Source organism: Ambystoma mexicanum, chromosome 3p (assembly GCF_040938575.1).
Source record: "Ambystoma mexicanum isolate Mex_15411 chromosome 3p, UKY_AmexF1_1, whole genome shotgun sequence".
Classification (NCBI taxonomy): Eukaryota; Metazoa; Chordata; class Amphibia; order Caudata; family Ambystomatidae; genus Ambystoma; species Ambystoma mexicanum.
In genome coordinates, this window is record NC_090925.1 from 1,229,033,498 (window position 1) to 1,229,057,733 (window position 24,236).

The following is a 24,236-nucleotide window of genomic DNA, read 5'->3' on the forward strand; positions in this document are numbered from 1 at the left end:
TGTGGCCATCACCTCTGCCAAGAGGGTTGGTGAGATCCAGGCCCTATTCTGCAAGCAATCATACCTGACTTTGCACGAATCGAGGGTGGTGTTGTGGATGCACCCCTCTTTCATGCCGAAGGTTCTGTCAGAATAAAACCTCAACGAGCCTTTGGTGTTGGCTGTTTTTTTCCCAAAACCTTCATCACCGGCTGAAAGGGCTTTGCACTCGCTGGACATTGCTCGTGCCTTAAAGTACTATGTGACACGGACAAAGAGTTTTCAGAAGACTTCACAACTGTTTCTCAAGGTGGCTCTCCGGCTGCATCATCGGTTGGTGGACTGACCGCTGCCCAGCCGTCCAAGAGCCCACTCCACCAGATTGTTCACTGCAACAACTGCGTTCCTGTCTAGTGTGCCCCTGCTGGACATCTGCAGTGCTGCTACGTGGAAATCCACGCACACCTTCACGAAGTTCTACTGCGTCTACACGGATTCCAGGGAGGAGTCCAGAGTCCGCCATGCAGTGTTATGCAACCTGTTCGCTTAAGACAAGTCTCTTCCAGAGGTAAGAGCAATTGCTTCTGTTGAGCCTTGCCACCTCCCTTGGTTGTGTTATGTTGTACTGCAATGTATTTGTTCATGAGCATGTGAATCCATACCAGACCCCCATGCTGGAGAAGGAACAAGTTAATGTGTTCTCTAGCATGGATCTGGCATGGATTCCCATGCAAACCCTCCCTCTGACCCCTCAAGCATGTGAATCCATGCCAGACCCATGCTAGAGAACAGTAGTTACAGGTAAGTAACTTGTTCCTTAGCTCACTATCCTCTCTCCGCTACCCACCCTCCTTTTTCGAATGATGATCTTCCTCTCCTCCACTTTACTCCTTTCACCCTTCTACTTTCTGTGTAGTCTCGCAAACTGACAAATGTATCCAGCCCATCCAGTTACTGCATAAATATCCACACTATCTAGGTTCATTGACACCTTTCAGTAGCTCTGGGGAATTGGTTTTTGTTCTAATTGTTTCACCTTTGGGGATACAGGATTAGGGTCTTTGAATTGGCAAAGCTTGCTTGGAAGTACACTGGAACTCCACGGTTGAACTGTTTAGGCTGCCATCTTGGATTCAAACTTCATGAGCATGCTAGATTGGAGCTGCTTACTTGTGCTCCAGTTTTCCCTATGTAGCATCTCTCCTCTTGAGATGCGCTGGCCATACCTCAACGACAACCGAGTGCCCAGCAGGAAACCTGACGCCCAGAAGATTTCTCTTGCTCCACTTTCCATCTACAGTCTCTGCTGTCTGATGTGATACATGCATGTGGCCTAAAACACCACTAGACTCCAGGTCAGCCGTAATCACAAAATGGTTCTGTTAAACCTCACAGAGGCTCGTGACCTTCTCTCTTAAAGGGACAGAATCGTCTAAGGAATGCTTGTGGCAATCCCCTGACCCCTCTGGCGTAGTGGTAGCAGCCAGGAGTTCCATCCCAGGCTGCCCACAGACCCAGCATTGCACAGTGAATACCGGTACCGGCCCCTTTGGTACCCCATCACCCACGTTTAGGGTTAAGCAGTGGACTTCATCACCTAAGGCTACCTGCTTGAACATGTGGTCGTTACTGACAGCTCCACTCAGTGCTTGGGGCATGATTTCACAGGTTAGTGCCTCTCAAGCAGGTGATTTTCTCTGTGATCAAAGCACCCCAAGGACATAAATGGTGCCATTTAGAGCAAACTCAGTACCCAACCTTCGGTCCTTGAACCTTGGTTGATTGCCATAGCCATATCTATTTTGGAATCTGCTTGAGCGCAACTAGATTGTAGGTGATTTGGGGCCTTTGCAACTGAAACTCAATCCTCCTTGCTGGTTACTTCGTCTGTTGGTATTAATCGCCAATCCTACACAGATGTTGCTGGGAAGTTTGTTATTGGATGTCCAACTAAGTTGCTAGAAGACATTCCTGCATAGCATCAGGTTGGATTAATCACCAAAGTGTTTTTGTCCCCTTTTATAAATCCCTTGGGGCAGCTGCTAGCATATACAATTACAATCTGCATGAAAGTAATATTTTAAGACTGAAATTATTGTATTTGGCTAATGCACTGGGAAAAAAGATCTGGACATGAAGAGCATAATGAAAGTGCCTTCGTCAACCATGGTTGAAATCGCTAATGGCCTTCCAGCGGCTACTTTTTTTAAAATTATTATTTTTTATTTGTTTTAATCAAGATAAAAAATCTTTTTTTTTTTTTCCAACATTACAAAGTTAAGAAAAGCAATTCTGATAAAATACAACCTTTATACATACATAATTATTTGATACAAGATTAATATGTTTGACAAGTATGTTTGAAAACATAGAAGTTGTGCTGATTAGCTCAGTTTTTCTAGCTTTTTCATTTTTAAACCGTACAAAAAGTTCAAAATAGCATATCTAACAGTTTTCTTTTCAGTGTTAAAAACCAAGATCCTCTGTGGAAGTAGCATTACACATTCTGTACATAAGTGTCTTAATGTTTCAGGAGCGGATTGACAATATCGACAAGGCAATGATTTTAATGGTAATATTTTTCTTCTGCATAATATTTCTCTGGTAGGCCATAAGTTGAAACGAAAGCGCAGGAAATCATCTCGTTGACGAGAATTTGGAAACAACATTAAATAAGACTCCACCATATCATAACGCTTTAAATTGAATGTCTTGTCTCAGAATGCCTGATACACGGTGCATGCATTCCTAGTCTTGATCCAGTCAAGTTTCCATAATTGCTTCTTGGCTGCATTAGGATTTTTGATCAAAGTGAAATCAGAAAGATTCAATTGTATAAGGATTCCCTGCGCTTTCATTCGCCATGCTGTAGGAAAATTATCTTTTGATTTTAGCAAGTAATTTGTTACAATATACATTAGCCCCTCAGAGTTTCTATCAACTGCCATTAAACATTTCCTGTATAAGGAACAGTTTCCATTTCTAGGTTGCATACAGCGACAATAAGCCTAGCTCATGCCTCAGAATGGCTAAGGGTATGGACATTGGTAAGTTTAACACACGTTTCCAAAAATGGCCTTTCAAAGCAGTCCAGTAGTCGTAGGTTTTTATTTTAAAGGCTTCACTACCATATGTGACCACAGACACGATGTTTTGTTTATAATAAACTATGATGGGCTTTAATGAAAATTTGCAGTACTTGGCCTTGATCAATCGTGCCTGAGACAATGTCATGATCCCTTTTTGCTTTATATAATTTTCGTATCCTGCTGAGCTCACTTGTTGAGTTATTAAAGTTCCCAGATAGACATATGAGGGGACTGAATCCAAGTTTGTTAATTGCAATGGCCATTGATGGATTTTAGATCTGTGTCTAGGGGTGCCAAATTGAATCACCTTGGTTTTGGCAACGTTTATTGCAATGTAGTTTTCTGAGCAGTAAATCTCCAAGGATTTCAATAGGGCACGTAGACCATTGGGAGTTTTAGAGAGTAAAACCATGTCATCCGCATATAACAGGTGTTGAATCGGGATACCATATATTTTTGGCAAGTCCGTCACTATTAGTGTGAATCGGGATTTTATGTCTGCTATAAAAAAGTTGAATAAGGCGGACGCCAGAGGGCATCCTTGCTTCAACCCGCGAGCAGTACTAATCGGATCAGAAAGGAGACCGGTGGTATCCAATCTGATTTGAATAGTGGTGTTCATGTGGAATTCGATCACCCATTTTAGAATTGACCATGGACAACCACTATTCATCAACTTCATATATAGCAGCTCACGAGGTACTGCATCGAAAGCCATGCAGAAGTCGATGAAAGCGATGTATAGTGCTTCCTTCCTCTCATGAGCTCGAAAAATGATACTATTTAAGGTAATGATATTTATACATGTGCCCACCTCAGGGATAAAGCCAGTTTGGAAAGTATTACGCAGGCAGCGAGTGTCTAGCCATTCATTAAATTTATTTAGAACAAGGCGTCCAAAAATCTTACCCGGACAATCCAAAAGAGCTATAGGTCGATAAGCCTTCGGGTCCGCTCTGTTGCCCTTTTTAAATATTGGCACTATGATAGATTGTTTCCACGTTCGCGGAATTTGCTTAGAGTCAAAGGCATTCTGGAAGATTTGCATTAAGATGGAGGCCCATTCACGTGGATGGTTTTTAAGCATGCCATTTTGCAATCCATCCGGCCCACTGGCTCTGGATTGACTCAGGGCTTTGATGCAAGTTAAAATGTCATCAAGATGTATCGGGAATGAGCATGGCCTTAAATGAAGTTGAAACCACCCATCTATATTCTGAAAAGGAGATTGATAGAGTTCCAAAGTATGTTTCCCAGGTTTTGTTCTGCACTGAATTGGTTAGTACAGCCACCTGAGGTCTCATGAATGCTCCATTTATACATGCCCAAATGCCACTACTTGATTTCTTTACCAGATGCATTAACATTTGTTCACTGTTTTCTTGGTGCAATTGTATTTTTTGTCCTCTCAGCCAATGAGCATAATCCCTTTTCAATTGTTTGTCCTCTCAGCCAATGAGCATAATCCCTTTTCAATTGTTTTTGCATATTATTTCGCAGATTAATGGGGTAATGTATTAAATTACTTATGGCCCGCCTCAAATTAATTTTGGCTTGTTGAGTTTTAATGTCAAAAGGATGTTGATGGTTAATTTTTATTGAAAGATCTCGAGAGGGGGTATGCCTAAATATCTGCATTTTTTTTTCTACATAACAATGTGTGGTACTGGGAGATTAATCATTATACATTTTGTGGAGTGTATTCTTCAATTGAAGAAGATTTTGGGAATTCCATTTTAGGCGATTGCCATGATTGTTAATACCAATGTGCGCAGTATTTGGATTTCTCTCCTGGGATAACCATGCAGTTGGGAATTTAAAACACAAAATCAATTTGTTGTGATCACTTTCATGAGCTGGAATTACATTCATTGTTTCAACTTGTGGAAGAAATTCTTGGCTCACGTAGATGTAATCTAAAACTGCACCGGAGGTCCCCCTTTGCCAGGTATTACATATTGGAGTATCACCGTTACACACATTATTAAGCATAACCAGACCTCTATCTTTCATAATTTCATGTCATATGTTTTCATCACTTGTCTGGAGTTTGTTTTGGTCTGAAAATAAATGCAGATTTAAATCACCTACGATGAATGTAGTCACAGGTTCTATGATCTGGGCTATTTTATCAAGATGCCATAGTAAGATTGTGAAAAATTGATCTGATGTAAGGTTTAGCCTACTCCAGTATATATTCACAATAGCAATATTAGCTTTGGCTCTTGTTAGGCTAACAACCTGGAAATACGGAGAGGGGGATGGATAGTGTTCTCCAATGAACCCACAGGTTTTCTTGACTGCTAGTAAAAGTCCACCGGATGGTCTACCTTTTAGCTTTTTTAATGCCAAAGTATCAAAAATGATATAGGGATCCCATGTTGGAGTTTCATTAAGCCACGTCTCTTGAAAAGCAATGATGTCATATTCCTCAAGTTTACTTTGCTTTGAGTTTATAAAATGACTATTACCTCTCGTATTTCAAGAGACGAGTTTGATTGTGGGCTGGGAAAAAATCTGTTATGACCTACTCACATGGTTCTGTAGAATAGACTTCTGGCTTGATTTAGAATTTCTAGACTGATAGATGTTTAGTTGTGGTTTATCCATCTGCTCTCCAGAAAGAGGATTGACCTGTGACAATGTAAATCCCATGTCAAACAGGTTCATTCTAGCCTGCCATATCAGATTATAAATTAAGGCAGATTTAACATAGATGTTAGCTTCAAAGGGGTTTTCTTGGCTTGCAAATTCAATCAGGTCAAGGTCAGTCGAAGTCAATTCTTTCAGAATTGGAATTTCTGTGCATATGTTCAATATACTTGTGCGATTGAGTACATAGGTTTGAAAGGGTTGAGCCCGGCATTTCAAATTCAGACAGGGAGGTCCTAGTCATTTATTCGTAGCCAACTGGTTAGTAGTTGCTAAGGCCTGCAAAGACTGCTGAACCTGAGTGGGGATATTCGGCAGATTATTCAGTTGCTGCCCTTGAAGTCTATCTGTTACACTTGGTCAATTGAGTAATGGGCCAACCTCAGGAAAGGTGGCATTAGATTGCATCAATACATTAGAGGTGTGAGCAGGTGTATCGGCTATGTAAGTTTCAATTGATGATTTGATCAACTCTCGTAGGTCTTGCTGAGATAAAACACTTGGAGGAAGCAGTTCTGCTTATGTTAATTGAGTTTTCGGCTTATCAAATATGGACTGGATTTGAAGTTGTGAAATTTGTGTTAAATTGGATGTCATCGGTAATTCCTGTTCTTTAGTCCAGTTATATATCATTTGTTCGTTCGGTCCAACGAGAGTTGGGTTTGGTATCTTTGTAGATTCAGCATTTGTTAAAATAGATATCAAGTTATCCTTTTTGGGAATGGGGTTCATGAAGGAATTATTTGTTTGACCACTTCCAGTTTGTTGAGCTTGATATGCCTTAATGGATTCCCTGATTTCTTCCCTTAGATCTTCGATGGATATTTGGGTTATTGGGGGCCCAGAATTTGAGGGACCAGTTAGGTCAATAGCGCCGACGTGTTGATATCCTTAGACATAGTCATCGTTGATGCTGGCACTATGATCTTGTTCACATCGCGAATGGACGATACTTCACTTAGATCATTGGTTTGCTTAGAAAAGGCCACCAGGGCATCTAATGGTTCATATGGTGGTATTAATTGAGGTGTCATATTTGTTGTATTGGACGCATCTAGTTTCTTTACAGTTTTTGGCTGAATTCTTACATTTTTACGTCTCTTAGATCTTTGCTTTTTAGAGGCACCTTAATTGATTTGACTTGATTCGGTCTACTATCTTTAGGAAGTGTAAGTTTGTTAGCGCCATCTGGTTGTTATTATTCGGTCCAAAGAGATCAAATATATTTCTCTTCACCTGTGGTAAGTCAGTTGTATGTGATGAATCCCCTGATATCAGGATGGCCTGTGCTTGCCCAGCCATTTGTTGGTTTTCAGGCAATTGATCGATAAGCCTCAAAACATTCGTAGTAATTTGGGGCGGATTTTTCCGATTCTTCATTGCTTATTTCCAGTTCTTTTACCAGCTCATTGTCACTTCCCATTGGTGTGTAATCTGGTTTTTCTGTATTATATTTTGATGTATCTTTAATGTTCGGTCTAGTATTGTAGCTATTCTGCTCCTTCGTTTGTGTTCAAAGGTCAGTCCCATCTCTAGAAGCTTTTTGAACAACTTCGATTGCTGGGTCACCTTGTTGTCTAAGACTTCATATAACTTCGCTATTGTCAATAAAGCTGTGTTCATTGCACTCAGCGTATTGTTCAAGGCTGGGGCCTCAGGAAACGAGAAACGCTTTGATTGGGCCTTTTGAATGAAGAAATCAGAATCACAGGTTACTTCTTGAAATCTCGTCCGCCGTGGGGTGGGTGCTATGAAAGAAGGTGATTCTTCAACCATTTGGTTATCTGATTGCGTTGAGAGGTTTGACTGATGAGGATAATTTTCATGATTGCAACGGCCGGCGGGGTCTTGAGGAATGGTCATGGTTTGTTCAGATTGTTCAAGTAAACTCCGTGTGTGCCCTTCATGTAACTGTATGAGATCCCCTGAATTTGAGCAAATATAGAATATGTCAGCCTCTGGAATTTTGGAGCTGGACGATGTGTCCATAAAATCAAGAGCCTCATGGTCGATGTCACCTGTTAAGGTTAAACATTCTTGGGCTTTTCGCAGCTTTTTGTGCTTCAACTGGGCATATAATGGGCTCCATAATTTGGGGAATTATTTCTGCGGGTTTAGCTACAGCGCCCTCGCTCGACTTCTGTCTCATGTGTGCACGCTTTGTCTACTTCGTTCGTGGTTATTAAGCCTTGCTGCATTTCAATTGACAGTAGTTCTCTCGAGACGGCGACTGATGCTAGAGTGATGTTGGTGATTTCAGTCACTTTCCCCAACCCAATAATTTTCTCATTAGTTGTGTATTCTCTCTTGTCCATGCAGACATTTTCTGCTCTGCTCAAGATTGTTGGACTCTGCTGCTTTTGAACTGGAAGCAATTCAGTCGCAATTGCGGCTGATTCTAACGTAGTATCGGTTAATTCTGTCGAAGTTCTCGGCTCATTAGCTTCCTGGCTAGCTGGTCTAAAAGCTGTTTCAGGTGGAGTTACTCGATCAACAGCTAGCTGCAGGTTGAGATCAAGCAAAGTATCCACTGGTAAAGTTTGTATTTTAATATTCACTTGATGAGATTCTGGATTTACGTTTGGCTCGGATGTCCATTCTGAGTTTGGGTGGACAAGAGTTTTCACAACAGAGTTGGAAGAAGTAGCGATCAATTGCTGTATGGGCAGGGTTGTCTGAGCACCTAGCACTTGATTTGGTTCAATAAGAGCATTTGCTGCTATTTGAGTATCGGTATCATAGTAGGAGCGAATATCCGCTGACAACGATAGGGCACAGCGTAATTTAGCACCTGCGATGCCTGGTCGTTGTAAAACTGATTTGGTAAGAGAGCGCTTCATTACTTCCGATTGGACCTTAGTTGGTACAGATGACACCCCTCCCCCCGCCCCGAATCAAAGGCATACCAGATTTCAACGTGAATTTCTTTGCTGTCGTGATTTTTCGTACATTAATTTAGCAAGGATATATAAATTAAATAATTTATATTTGTAGCTTTGTAGTTAAAAGAGAGCTTAAGCGTCCCTAAAATGTTGGAAATTGGTTGATATAAAAAGTACAATGATTTAATTAACTATTATTCCAAAAAATGCTTATGCTGCGAGCTGGCACGCTAGACAGCACCACCACACTTGCTCCACTGTCGGGATCAAAGAGGGAACACCTCCGCAGTCTCCCGTCCAATAGTGACGCCACCAGCGCCAAACAGCTGCACAACAGCCGGGGCCCTTTACCCCTGTCGGGCTTAACGCCGCAAGAGTGGTAGCCTCGGAGTTTTGATGGCGTCCCAGGTCACGTGATTGAACACGTGACAAATGTGGCCCCGCCTCCTCCAGGAGGAAGTGCAGAGATGCCAGCAAGAGCACAGAAGCAGCTTGCAGTGCGGGGTTGACAAAAACAATCGTTCAGGTTAAACACAGCAGGTTCCTTTGCAGTAGTAACACACTTTCCAGCGGCTACAATTTGGGTCCCAGTATGTTTTGATTCTGATTTGCACTCGCCACCAGTTTGAGCCATTGTAGCAGACTATTGCTATTGTTTGTGCTATTTTGAAGTCTTTCGTGCTTACCTTTTTTCTAATGAATACTTCCCTCCCAAGGATTCCTTCTCTTTTGAGTCTGGCAATGTGTAGAAATCTTCAGGCCTGCCACCCGGTGGCGGCAGGAGTGATGCCTCGTCACAGCACACTTGTCGGCGGAAGTGACCTAGATATGCAATATTAATTTCTTACATAGGCCACCATCTAGTGGTTGATCCTGAACATTACAACCTAGCAAATTCTGAAGTGTACTCCTGGATGGGAATATACAAGTAACTAGATGCCAGTGATGTCCATGCTCTTTTCATCTTTGTCTTTTGAGCAGTTGTCCTTTTCAGTGTTATTTTTTTTCTAACATTGGGTTGGGTCAAAGAAAAGGGAGGAGTGAGACTTGGAAAGCGTTTTTCTTCGGCTTTTGATTTAAGATGCCAAATGGAGATGTGCTATTTACACAACATCCTTGAAACATCACACAGGATGTCCTGGGCGACCTTTAGTTTTGTATATTGCATAAGCATTATTTCCTCTGGCTCGAGAAACACCGAGTATGCAACCAGTGACCACCATGGGTTTTCAAAACGAATTGCAAAAAATGGGGCAGAGGCTTCAAAGGTGAAGACCACCAACCCCCTGGCTGCATGAGCGCACCATCACCTCGTCATAACAGTTACATAATGTTGGGAGATTAAATGTTAAAGGGCCCACAACAAGCATTGGTTGGGGGAGGGAAGCTAGCAGTGTCCTGCAATCTCCCACTCTCCTAATGGTATAGATAATCCAACATTTCCTGCTTGCATGATCCGGTAGTGACCCCAAGGCATCAGGAGGTACCCACCAATAAGAGCGGTGCCTGAATTGCTTACCGAAAATGTGGCCTGGATGTGTCTGCGGCCGTTGCAAAGAAGTGCAGGCATTAGCAGCACCACAGACTAAGTCACAGATTGGAGTTGGTGTGCTGGCTCCCAGTGGGTGCTTTCCCCAGCTGCTTAGCTGGGGTATTTGAAATGGTGAAAGGAACAGACTGGAGCTTGAGTGGGAAAAATGAGTGCCAATTTAAAGGTGCAACCGGTCTACACTTTGGACCAAACTCTCAATGGTAGGCTTGGAGGAGAAGGTGGGTTGGTTGGGAAGTCTTAAGGAACAGAACTTCACACAGGTAACTACAAAATTATACTTTTTATTAAACACAACCAGTAAAAGCAACACAATGAGTGAAGTCACTTTCGAACCTATGTGCACCAGTTTTAACACCAAAATGGGTTACCTGCCACTTTATTGCTTATTAACTGTGTTGTAATTTATAGTGTGAAATGCTTAGTGTGTGGAAAAAAAATAAAAAGATTAAGAACAGTTTCACAAGCCGATGGTAGGTTAGTAATAAAGTGGTGATGACAGCAACACTTTTGAAGTCCATCCCTAGCACTGTAATACTTCAGTTTTTGTAAAGTGGGTATTTTTAACCACGTTCTTGCAAAAATTCACAATCGAAATCCTCAAGGGGTGCTCAGAAGATGGTGGCCCTCTGTGCTCAGACTCCCCTTCCCTCTCGTATGATGGTGGGAATATGCCTCACCATTGGGACCAAAAGAGCGCCTAAGAAAAGTAAAGGCATGAAGCACAGGTTGGCACAGCCCTGATTCTTGGTAGTGTCACCAATACACAGAAGCAGGCTCAGACTTGAGGCCTAGTGCGTGATTGGGAGGTTGCTAAACTGCGATGGAGAGAAGTCTGGTGCAACCACAGTGTTTAGGAGCTGGGGAGGGATGCATATGCCTCAGAGGCCCAGTTAGCGCATTACTGGGTTGGGAACACACTGCAAGATTGGATGCCTGGAGGGAGAGCATGGGTTCGGCGCACAGATTGTTTGTATATTCATTTATATGGCGCACCGGACCAGAAGGTATGAGGGCGCAAGCATTACAAGTATATTCTCAACTTAGTTACAGTGCTGTACATTATTTACATTATTATACCAGGATGCAGTGAGGAAATGTAGTTACAAGGAGACAGTACACTACAAATGTGATAGTTACAGGTTGAAAAAAAGTGTGCAGTAGTTACAAAGGTGTTGGTTATTGGTCTTTGTTCTTTAGCAACTGGATGTAGTTACGCCTAAATTGGTGGTAGGTTTGTGGTGCTCTAACGGAGGGTGGTAGTGTGTTCCAGTGTTGGGCTGCTTTCACCTGGAAGCTATTGCCGCCCATTTCCATTCGCTTGAATCTGGGAACAGCGAGCAGGTTAGCATTGCTATTTCTGGTGTGTCTGTTGGGCGTGTATCTAGTTATTCTGTCGGCTAGATAACGGGGAGCTGCATTGTTAAGGCATTTGTGGGTGAGGGAGGCTACCTTAAGCATGGTTTTGTCCGAGGTGGTGAGCCAGTTGCGAGTTCTCCTAATATTCGAGATGTGTTCTCTTTTAGGGAAGCTAAGCGCTGCTCTGAGAGCATTGTTCTGTAGGATCGGGATTTTATTGGCAACCTGTTTGTTAGCACCTACGTAGAGGGAGTTACAATAGTCCAGTTTTGATAGTATGAGGGCTCTGGCTAGAGTAGTGCAGCTTTGGGTGGAGAGAAGGGTTTGGCCGAGCACATAAGCTTGCATGTGTAGGTTGTGGTGGAGGCCATGGAGCTGACCTGTTTATGGAAGGAGAGGGTGGAATCGAGGTAGATGCAGAGGGTTTTCACTTCCTTAGCTAACTTTATAGAGTTGCCGTCTATGGTGAAGCTGGAGTAGTTGAGGTCCAATTTGTTTAGGTTCGTGGCTGATCCCAGGATGATGAGTTTGGTCTTGTCATCATTCAGGCATAGACTATGGGAGGCCATCCATGCCTGGATGATGAGGTACAACTTGTTCACCAAGGCCAAATCCGTGTTGTAATCTCCCGTCAGCGGGAGAGGATCTGGGTATCATCAGCATAGTTAGTGTAGGTGATACCCAGACCATCGAGATCATCAAACAGGGGCTTAGTGAACACGTTGTACAGTGTGGGGAGACGCATGACCCCTGAGGGACCCCACATGTGATGGGGTCAGCGGAGGCTGTGGTGGAAAATATGCGCATGGATCTATTGCTCAGGAATGATTTGATCCAGCCAATAGCACCTTGGGAAAAGTGGGCAGCCGAGTTTAAGTGGCTACATAGGATTTTATGATCAACAAGATCAAAAGCTGCCGAGAGGTCTAAGAGGAGCAATAAGGCAGTTTTCCCATTATCTCTCAGAGTTGATTTGGGCCTTGAGGTCAAAGAGTGCGGTTTCTGTGCCGTGTTGGGAGATCAACAGAGCTCCATTTTAGGTAGTGGAGGTCTGGCCCTGTGGTTGAGGAAAGACGACACATAATTGCATCCGAGACATGGAATGGAGATCAGGTGATGGGGAGTGTGTGGGACAGAGTGCTTTATCAATCCACACCCCTTTTGGAACCTCTCCATCGTTATCTGTTGGGTGTGACTAATTGGAGTGGCTTTCTCAACAAGAACAGGGATGATAAAAGCTGAGCTGAGGAGCAGGTAACCGTTACTATGAGATGTTACTGATTTGAGAGACTATCTGGAACTTGACTGAACGAGGAAGGTCATCTTTGGGAGAGGGAAGTCAGCACAGACATGGCACTGAGGCTTTTTTTTAATCTAGCTGGGATTGTGTGCCTGGAGCCATTTTACTCTTCAGCAAGCTAATGCGGGCTCCTCTTCCTTTGTCACTCTTATTACAAATGACCTGTGTACATCACTTGATATCTTAAGGCAGTGTTATTCAAATGTTTTGATGTTGTTCCCCCTCCCTTGATTAAAAATATTTGTCTAGCCCCATTTGAGTAAACCGTGTTGCTGCCCCCATATGTGCTTGCATTTTCTATTGCAAGCATTCACTGTACTCCCTTTTTTTAAGAGCTGCCCCCCCTCTGCCCATCCTTCAGAGGGGGGTGCACCTTCACAGTTTGAAGACCACGGTCTTAAGGGCTGGCCCTTGTAAAGCTCTGCAGGTACATGGAAGATACCCCAAAGAGACCTACCTAATTGTGGCTACAAGAGCTTTTTGAATAGTTATTGGCCCCCTCTACTTGGATGAGTAGAACGGGTGAGTTGGAAGGGATCACTTTAACAGTTTCTACAGAGAAAGGAGGATAGTATGGACGATAGAATGAGGGAGCCCTGAAAAGAAAGTCTGACCCCACAATGGAGGATTCTGTGGTGAATGTTTGACTGGATTTCTAAACTCTGGCCTGGTGGACAGAGTTTAGAAGGCCAACCTAGATATAGTGAACAGGGAAAACTCTGGGAGCTGTAGCCAAACCAATCCAGGTAGCATGGAGAGTGGTCAAGGCTATGTTTCAGGAGTAAGTGGTCCACGATGAGTCCAACACAGTGAGCAATCAATGATTACACTGAGACAGGCAAGTACAATTCTCTATTTATGGACAAAGGACATACTATGAAAAATGACTAATGGATAGTAGTAATATCACACAATACTAAATAGGAAAATACATATATACAATCAGCGTGTTAGTGTAAAACAATCAGTTCTCATCCTATCCCCCATACAATAACAGAAAGGGTAAGTTAATTGTTACTACACCAACCGTCCACAGGACTATCAGTCCTAACTTGCAAAGTCATCGCTAAGTTAGGGGGCTTTGTGTCCAAAAGTTCAAAGTTTCCAATAGTTTTAGGGAGTGGGAAAAATCTAGGACGATGGTCCTGTGAATGTAAGGAGTGTTGCAAAAGTCAGAAGAGGACTTATTCCAGTGACTAAGACTGTTGCCAGCTTTTAGAGGGCTTTCAGCAACAGGTTTTGCCAAAGCCAAACAATGGTAAAAGTTTCAAAAGTTACTCAAACATTTCCAGGGTGATGATGGTGGGGGAGGGAGAGATGAGTATTGCTACAATTTACACTTGTACTCTGTTTTTTTTACTCCAGACTTGGCAGGTCATTGGAGAGTCGCCTGAGGTCGGGCTTTCCCACTGTTGGTTCAGGTCAAAGAAGCCTAGGAGCAGCGGGTGCAAGATTTGTGGTTGGTTACAGGAGTTTGGTGCAACCCCTTCTCGATGAACAATGCAGCAGGCACCGGTGCAACACTCTTCAGGACAGTTGACCATATGTAATATGCCCGTTTTCAGAGACTGTCACCATTGCACAGTGACAGCAGGGGACACGAATGTCACGGTCGAAGTCTGTCCTCTATCTCTGCCCCCGTTGATGGTAAGGTGCTGAGATTTCACATGAAGTACTCCTGCAGGACAGGCCGATTACCCCTCACTTTCTAATTCCAAAGATGTAACGAATACTCTTCCACTACGAAAGACCAAACTGCAGCTGGTCAGTCCAATGAATGGCCTAGTGCCCCATTTCCAAAGGCTCCAACTTGTTGAGTTACCAGAAGAAGTAGAGAATGGTTGTTCCCACCACTGTTACGGCACGAGGCACCATTGAAGATCTTCTAAGATCATTAGCCAGACAGGGCACAACTCATGCATACACTCCAGACATACATAAACCAGTTTGTGTATTGGGACCAGCCAGTCCCAACCCACTTCCTGGCTTACAACACACATGCCCTGCACTAGCCTGCTTAAACCAAGTCTTTACCGGGGAAGTGCATGACCAAAAAAGGAATTTACTGACCTGGCAAGGCAGAAAGAAGGCCAAAGAACAAAATGGCCAAAAGAACAAGCTATGGTCATGTTAGGACACCAGCCACAGTTAGTAGTCAAACGCAGTAAAGCTAAAATAAAATAGAGTAAAAATAGTGAAAAAGTAACTGCTGCCACATGCTTGACTTCAGGCTCATTTAAAAGTAACCAAAAAATCTCTTTTAGTGTAGAATTAGGGTCATACAAAAGAAAGCCCAATGCACTGCATTGGAAGATGCATTGTGCAATGTTAAAAAAGTTACCCAAACGGGCAAAGTCACAAGACTAAGAGAAACCTAGTTTCAAAGTATTGACCGGCAGAAGGACTAGTCGATTTCCCCATAACATATGAGCAAAAGGCCTGTGCAGTGAAGCTGAAGGCTTCACTTCACTGCCAAAAGTCAGGACAAAACGCAAAAGCAAAATGTTTTGGGGTCCATAGAATATGGAGGAAAAGTTGCTCCAAGACATCTTTCTAACCGCGACTAAAAGTGATATAAGACCTGCCTTGGAGAACATCTGGGGGATGAGGTCCGACATGGGGAACATGTTCAAAGAGATGAAGCCAAGAATTGATGGAATAGAATAGAGTTCAAGGCCTCAAAACCAACCAGTCGACTGAGTTACCGTAAACTCTGGATAGCTGAACTGGCGGGGCAAGTATGATATGGCATTTATAACGCATCTATACACAAGTGTTTCAAGGTGTGACGAGGCAAGGGAGGGGAGCAAAGGGAAGACAGACAACGATTTTACTAGGCCAGGTGACATTGAGATCGCGCAAGTGCAGGAGAGGGGGGGGAGGGTAAAGTGCGGTGGGCAGTGCAGTACATAGGATAACAGTGAAATAAAGACAATAAGTAAAAGTGCAGACATCTGGTGTCAAGTCCTGGTAGGGGACTGTAGGGATACAGAAACAGTCCCCGGGTGCAAGGGTTGCCAGGGGGGCAGTGCAGGTGTGCAACTGGCAGGGAAGGGGATCTGGGCCCGAGATCAGAGGGTAGCCAGGTAACCAGTGGAGTCTCAGCCAGGAGATCAGCAGGGGAGAGGAGGAGAGAAAGCAGAAGCAAAGAGGAAGGTCTTGAGGTGCTTCTGGAACTGGAGATGGTTCGCCTTAAGTTTGAGAGGCATTAGGCTGTTCCAAAGGGGGGCCCCACAAGAAGAAAGATATCTGCCACCAACTCGTTGCTTGGAGAAGTGACTGACCATGAGGGAGTTGGAGGCGGATGAGCAAAGAGCTCAAGAAGGAAGATCTTTAGGAAGAGAGTTGAAGGTATTGAGGCCCCAGAAGGCCTTGTGGACAATGCAGAGGGTTTTGAACTTAATCCTCGCTGCCTTTGGGAGCCAGTGCAGGGATTTCAGTCCTGGAGAGTTATGATCCCTGGGTTTGAGGACAAGGACACGTCTTGCAGTCCTGTTTTCGATGAGTTGCAGAGGGTGGAGAGTAGAGCAAGGCAGATTTAGAAAGAGGCTGTTGCGGTAGTCCACCCTAGAGAGAACCAGAGCTCTGGAGACCGTGAGCTTCTGGGGGAAGCAGAGGAAAGGAATAATACCTCTGAGGAGGTGCAAAGCAACGCCCCAGGTGACACAGGCCGCCCAACCCTGAGGCTAGACTGACATGAGAATCAAGACACACCGCACCGCAGCAACATCGATACCCATAGGAGCGGCATGAGATTCCTAACTCCCCACAAGGAAACAACCGGAGAGTTCCTGCTGAAAGACCCCTAGTATTTTGGGTGCATTAAACCCACCCGTAGGGCGCCTGAAGACCTTGGTCAATGGCGCGGAAACGGGAAAGTCAGAACGAGGGAAACCTCGCTAGACGTGTTAAGTTAAAGGGAAGTTCAAGTTTGTTGGGAAGGGAAACCCAGGTTAGGGGACCCAGTTGGAATTTAACGAACAACCAAACCGGAGTCCGGTCTAGAAGGAAGTTGGTAGTTATTGTTTACTGGGAAGGGTATCCCAGAAGAGGTACCCAGTTAAGGTTACATGGGTTACAGACCGAGCCCATCCACTGCAGGAACACCTCGAGGTTAGCCGAAGCCACTCACAATCCCACCCAAAAACCACCCACAAGCCCACAACAATGCATAGACCATGGCTGACAAAATTAGAATAATGTCCTGGAATGTCAGGGGTCTAAATAGTTATGTCAAACAGCACCGCATCCTTTCCTTCATGAAGCGCCACAAAATTGGTATCGCCCTCCTACAAGAGACACACCTTAACGCACCCAAACTCGCCGCACTGGCCAAAGCCTGGAGAGGAACCTGTGTTGGCACCACGTTCTCCACATATGCAAGAGGAGTTTTGATTTGGATTGCACCATCTGTCCCCATCACCCTATCACACACCAAAACAGACAACGAAGGCAGAATGGCCCTGATACAAGGCACCATAGAAGGAAAAGACCTGTGCCTAATCTGCACTTACGCCCCCAACCACAACGCCACCGTCTTCTTTCACTCTCTATACGCTCGCCTGAGCCCTCATAAGGAAGGCCTAACACTATGGGGAGGTGACCACAATTGCACCCTAGACCCGCGCATAGATAGAGCAGATAGCAAACACTCCCACCCCTCCCCCCCAGCCAAAGTACTCAATACTCTAACACAGCAACTCGCCCTGAAAGACCTGTGGAGAACACAACACCCTGACGCCAGAGCCTACTCCTTTTACTCCCCACCGCACAACGTGCACACTAGAATCGACACCCTCTTTGTCAGCGAGGAACACCTGCCCCACTTTGAACACACACAATATTTGGCTAGGGTGCTTTCAGATCACTCACCGCTGATCACCACATGGTCCCTGACAACCCCCAGACCCCCCGTCCCGACATGGAGGCTCAGAAGCGAGGCGCTCCTCGACAAATCCTTTAACGAACAAATACGACAAGGCACAACAGACTACTGGCAAACAAACATTGACAGTGTCCAACATATAAGCACAGCGTGGGAGGCATACAAAGTGGTAATAAGGGGTGAAATGATAGCCGCCACAGGAGGGGCCCAAAAGCACATTACAGCCCTACTCGAGCGCACTGAAACAGAGTTGAGGGACCTGGAATCTGCACCATCCCCTGACCCCTCCCACTTACAGAATATGATCGAACTCAAACAGGCGTGTCTAAGACACTGGGAGACACTAGGAAAGCTAAGCCACGCAAAATACACCGAAAGAAACCACGCTCTAGGTGACAAGCCCGGCAAACTACTAGCGTGGCTATACAAACGTGAGATCCCTAAAACGCCCATCTGCATACTCCGGGGCGAGGAAGGCCAGAATATTCACACGCAAGCCGAGATTAACCTAGCGTTCAAAAAGTACTATCAGGCCCTATATTCCGACCCCACCCCCCCTAGGAATACGGACATAGAAGATGCCCTCGACAGTATCAGGCTACCACACCTGGACAAACACGTAACCGAGGCCCTAGATAACCCCATCACGCCTGAAGAGGTCACGGCCACCATTAGATCAATACCCTCGGGGAAAACACCAGGACCCGACGGGATCCCGGGGGAGTTTTATAAGAACTACGAAGATATACTGGCCCCCTTGCTATCCCAGGTATACAACGAGGCATATGAAGTGGGCCACCTCCCCGACACCATGAACGAAGCGGTCATCATCCCCCTGCTGAAGCCCAACAAAGATAGCCGGGACTGCGGTGCATACAGGCCCTTGTCCATGCTCAATGTGGACTATAAGATACTAACAGCATTGCTAGCTAGGAGACTACAGGCGGCCATCCCACATCTGATACACAAAGACCAAACCGGGTATGTGCATGGACGTTCCATCACTGAAAACCTGCGGAAACTACACCACGTCATACACAGCACAGACAGCAAACCCGATAGAAGTGCGGTGGTGTCCCTCGATGCCTCTAAAGCGTTCGACTCGGTCAGGTGGGAATGGCTCTATGCCACCATGACCAAGATGGGAATCGGGCCCACCTTCCTAAACTGGGTCAAGCTCACCTACGCACATCCCACTGCCAGAGTCCGAACCAACAACACCTACTCAGATAAATGGTGCCTCTCCAGAGGAACCCGGCAGGGGTGCCCCCTATCCCCCTTACTCTACATCCTGGCCATCGAACCAGTGGCAGCATACCTTAGGCTCGAATATGGCGATGGGGGCATAACAATAAATGGAGTGTCCCACTTGGTATCCATGTACGCGGACGATATGCTCCTCTACCTGAAAGACCCTGAGCACATACTACCATACATACTTGAAACCCTAGAAGGATTTTCCAGATGCACGGGGATCCTAATTAACCACGATAAATCCTGCCTATACCCCTTAGCAGCCCTAAGCAACACCAGGAAAGAAAATCTCCCCCCATTAGCACTCCGGTGGGAACCCACCACATTCAAATACCTGGGCATCAATATCCACCGCGACCCCAAAACAGAGCATATAATAAACACAGTACGAGCTAAGGAGGGCCTAGCCAAATCAATCGACTTCTGGAGCAAACTACCCCTTTCGGTGGCCGGCAGAGCGGGGCTGCTCAAAATGGTAGCACTACCGCGACTGCTGTACTACTTCACCAATGTCCCGTTCTACATCCCGCCACAATTCTTCAAAGAACTTAACAAACTCTGCCGAAAATTCCTATGGCACGGGGGACGATGCAGAGTAGCCCTAGAAACCACACAAAGACCATACGACAAAGGGGGCCTCAAAATCCCCAACTTCGAACTCTATTATCTGGCGGGCCAACTGAAACATGTGATACAGTGGATGGCGGACGACGCCACCACAGATACTCACCTACTACAGCCCAGGAACTCCCCATGGCTGCTCAGAGACTTACTCTGGACTGAGTCGGAGAGGAATCACCGAGACTCATACCTAATTCACCTGGGCATCCGTACCTGGAAGAGGGCCTGCAGAATCGCCAACCTGGTGGACCCCTACTCCCCACAAATACCAATAGCTGCAATGATGTCACACAGACCAGAAGACCTGAAAGTGATTAGAAATGTATGGGAACCCCTGGGCATAGCCACCCTGGGAGACCTGGTGGACGACCAAGGCATCCTCAGGTTCACCGAACTGCAAGAAACTACGGGAATACCGCCCAGTCAATTCCTCCTACACGGGGCAGTAGCGAATAAACTCACAAAACGATGGCCAGAGATAGAGACCTTTAACACCGGCCACGAAGCCATCGAGAACCTACTATGCACGGCGGAGGGAGGCCACGAAACCTCGAGGCTCTACGAAACCCTACTAAACTGTGCCACGCAACAAAGCCTCAAGAGTAGGGATAAGTGGGAACTTGAACTTGGCGAGAGGCTCGAAGACAAAGAGTGGGATGCAGTGATGCGCTACCACAAGAAAGTATCCCGGAACTCACGGTTCCAGCTCATACAATTTTACATTATACATAGGGCTTACCTCACCCCGCGCGTCATCTCCAGATTCAGCAACACGAGCGCTGCGTCATGTCCCAAATGCCTGGATACCTCTGCGGGAATGACCCACATGTTCTGGGGATGCCCGGCAGTCCAAACCTTCTGGTCACAGATCCAAACCAAAGCAGCCAATGCGGACATTACGCTAGACGTACAATCCCCCAAAGCCTGCATCTTGGGTCGATACCCCAGGAACAAAAAGAACAGGTCACTGAACAAACTCAAAGACCTCATGTACATCTTAGCAAAAAGAAGAATTGCCATGGCCTGGAAAAGCCCCAAAGCACCCGACGCGACAACGTGGTGGGAGGATTTACGCAGATGGACCACAGCCGAGACGGGAGCATGGGAACTGGCACAAAGACACCAGAAAATTGACACCTCAGACGACCTACTACAGTGGGTAGCACTTACGGTATCCTTGTTCCACCCTACGGAAAGTAGCTCCACCGATGGAGACATAGACAGCACAAACTAACCTAGAGGCGCAAGACTGCAGCGCGTGGTTGTGTACTCGGTCTTGGGGGGAGGAGGGAGGGGAAAAGAAGTTGACACTAATCCTTCAATGGCTCGGAGGACACTATGGTTGTATGTTCTTATTGTTATAAAAATAATAAAGAAATTTAAAAAAAAAAAAAAACCTCTGAGGAGGTGCAGCTGGTAGTGTGACTTCTTAGAGACGTCGGAGATGTGAGGAGAGAAGGACAGTTGAAGATGACCCCAAGGATTTTAGCCTCACAGGTGGGAGCAGGAAGAGGACCAGGAGTGGCCTGCCAGAGAGTGACCGGAAAGGAGGGAGCGGGTGTGTCGATGAGGAGAATCTCAGTCTTACTGGTATTAAGACAGAGATCATTGGCGGCACACCAGTCCTGGATGGCGGACAGGCAGTCCGAGATGAGAGAGTGAGAAGAGGTGCTGAAGGTAGCCTGAAAATGAGCTGAGTGTCATCCGCATAGCACTGGAGGTTGGGGCAGAGCGTGGCAATGCGGTGGGCAAGCAGTGCAAGGTATTGGTTGAACAGCCAGGGAGAGAGGTTAGACCGGCCCCCGGGGAACACCACAGGTAGAGCTAGAGAAGAGGAAGGACCCAAGTTGAACCTGAGAGGGTCGATCAGAGAGAAGTCTGCATGCCAGGGCCTGACCGGTGATAACCAGGTTATCACAGAGACGGTTAAGCAGGATGGCATGGTAATCCGTGCCAAAGGCAGAAGAGAGATCAAGTAAGATGGGAATACAGGGGGTTTTGGAATCAAGGTTGGAGGGCAGGTCTTCACGGATGTTCAGGAGAGCAGTTTCCGTGCTTCTGGCAGCTCTGAAGCCAGACTGATGATCATGGAGACAACCAGCAGATTCAGTGTGAAGATTGAGCTGGGAGATGGCCAGCTTTTTCAGGAGTATGCTCAGGAAAGGAGTGATGGAGATTGGCCGATAGTTAGCCGGGCAGGGAGGGTCGGCAGAGGGTTCCTTAAGAAAAGGGTGCACAAGTGAGTGCTTCAGGGGGGAAGGGAAGAATCCAGCGGCGAAGGAGTGGTTGCAGTAGTCGGCCAGAGCAGGAGCTCGATGTCAATGTGGTCCTTGATGGTTTTGGAGGAACAGGGGTGAACCTGTTTTGACGAGACTTTCATTAATCCGACTTGTCTAGAAACATCATCTGGGGAGCACAGGGGAAAGGCAGAGAAGGAGGGAGGAGAGGTGGCAGAAGAAGGACCAGAGGAAGATCAGGGAGGAAGGGGAAAGGAGGAGTGATAGAGGACAGGATGTCCTGAGTTTTGGAGATGAAATGAGAAGCCAGTGCCGTGCAGAGGGCCTGCGAAGGGATAGGAGAGGAAGAGACTGCGGCAGGATTGGCCAGTTCCTTGCAGATTTTAAAGAGTTTAGCCGAGTTGTTAGAAGCCACAGAGATGCAGGCTTGGATGTGAACTCTCTTCTTGATGAGGACAGAGTGCCGGTATTGCCTTTGAAGTAGGCAGCAGGCCAGTTTATCAGAGGATGTACCACAAGCATGCCATTTCCTCTCAGCCCCCCTGCACTTGTATTTGAGGGTCACAAGGTCTGAGTCGTACCCGGAGTTGCACTTGGCTTTGGGCTTCAGGCGGATCTTCATGACAGGGGCAAGGACATCGAGAGTATCAGATATAGCAGAGTGGAGCATGGAAAGGGCGGTGTCAGGGTTGAGTCAGCCAAAGGTGGAGGGGGAGGTGAGAAAGTGCCGCCGAACGCCTCAACTGACACGCGCTTCATGGGTCGGATGACCGAGAAGGTGGTTGGCAGTGCTGGAGTTGGCTTGACCTGAGAGGTTGAGGGGCTGAGCTGGGAGGAAAGGAGAAAGCGATTGCTCCAGGAGAGAGGAGTGGTGAGAGGAATAGAAAGGGAAAGGTGTAACGCTCACCTGGCTCCCACGGAGGCGCTGGTCTGGTCTGGGTTGCTGTGGCCTCTTCAAGCGTGATGCGCACAATCCGGACCACCGATTGAACAGGACCCCCAAATCTTGCTTGTCTAGCCCCTAGGAATATCCTTCTGCAGATGAGAAAGGGGATTAACTGTCTGCTGAATAATGTGCTTGCTCCCCCCTTTCCCCCTTCGTTCTTCTCTGACTTCCTCCAAAACCCCCGGTTTAAGCTCACCTTATGGTTTGGAAGGATGAACTCTCCATCCTGCTTCTGGTGCAGGGGCGCGCGTTCGTCCAGTTACTTCACTGGTTTTCAGAATGGCGCTGCAAATCCACTTGACTTTACTGAGCGATACGCCGTAAGTATGAAGATGTAAAAGTTCAAGTGAGCCTCCTTTTATGTTGTCTTTTTCTGTCCTTTATTTCAGGTGCAGAACAAAGCCGATACGTTGAGGGGTTACATTGCCGGGGTAAAATCAGGTGAGTTAGTTATGAGGGCGACCCCTCTAAATGTCTTTATAATTCCCCAGTAATGTCTTTTGTCCTTTCCCCATAGGGGCCGGGGTGCGGTACCTGCCAGAGATGTGGCGCCGACCCGAGATGTGGAATGGTTCACCAAGAATAGCCGGTAAGTAATATGGCTGACAATTCGGCTTTCCTCTTGTGTTCCCTTGCTCACCTTTTGTCTCTTCTTCTCTCCCCTAGGTGCTGTGCAGAGATGTGGCGACCGGCACTGAGAGCCGCGATGGAGCCGGGTGGCGTCTCCGGAACAGGTGAGTGAAGCGCGGCGCTGCAGCGAGCAACGCAGTGCTTTTAAATGGAAGTCTTCCTTCAGGAATGCTGGCGTGAAGATTCCGGATGCAGGTAAGAAGGTTGAAATAGTTCTTGGTTTTCACCTTTCTCTTCTCTTATTCCCTTACAGGTGTTCCAGGTTCGAGGCGGGCGTGGCTGGAGTCCAGGTGCAGGAGCAGACACGGTGAGCGTTCAGCTGCTGGGATGCAGAACAACGCGAAGCACGTGTGGCTGTCCGGGTGTGGCTTAAATAGCCTTGGAAGAAGTTCCAGGTGAGTATTCTTCCACAGCCCCACCCAAGTAACAAAATAGTCCCTTCAGAAAAAAAGTCCCTCCTAAGCCTCATTTGGCTTGGTTCTTCATGCAGCATGGTCTGCATCAGGTGAGTATGCAGCATGGTCTGCTTCAGGTAAGTGCACCAAACACTTCCCCTTATGAGCCTGGCACCTATGGCGCCAGGACTGATGTCCAACATGAGCCTGGCGCCAGGACAGAGTCCAAAGAGCCCCTATAAAGGGCCGCTGGGCTTTTACCCGGGGGCGTGATGCCTGCTCCCGGGGGTGCTGGGCCTGGTGCTCCGGGGGTAGGCATCATGACAAAAGGTCTGAGGAGATCATAACATCCCGAGTATGCCCTGCAGAATTGAGTCAGGCTGGAGGGGAGAATAGAGAGTGAGACAGAGTCGCAAAGGTCGCTAAAGAGTCCAGAAGAAGGAAAGGAAGCATCCAGG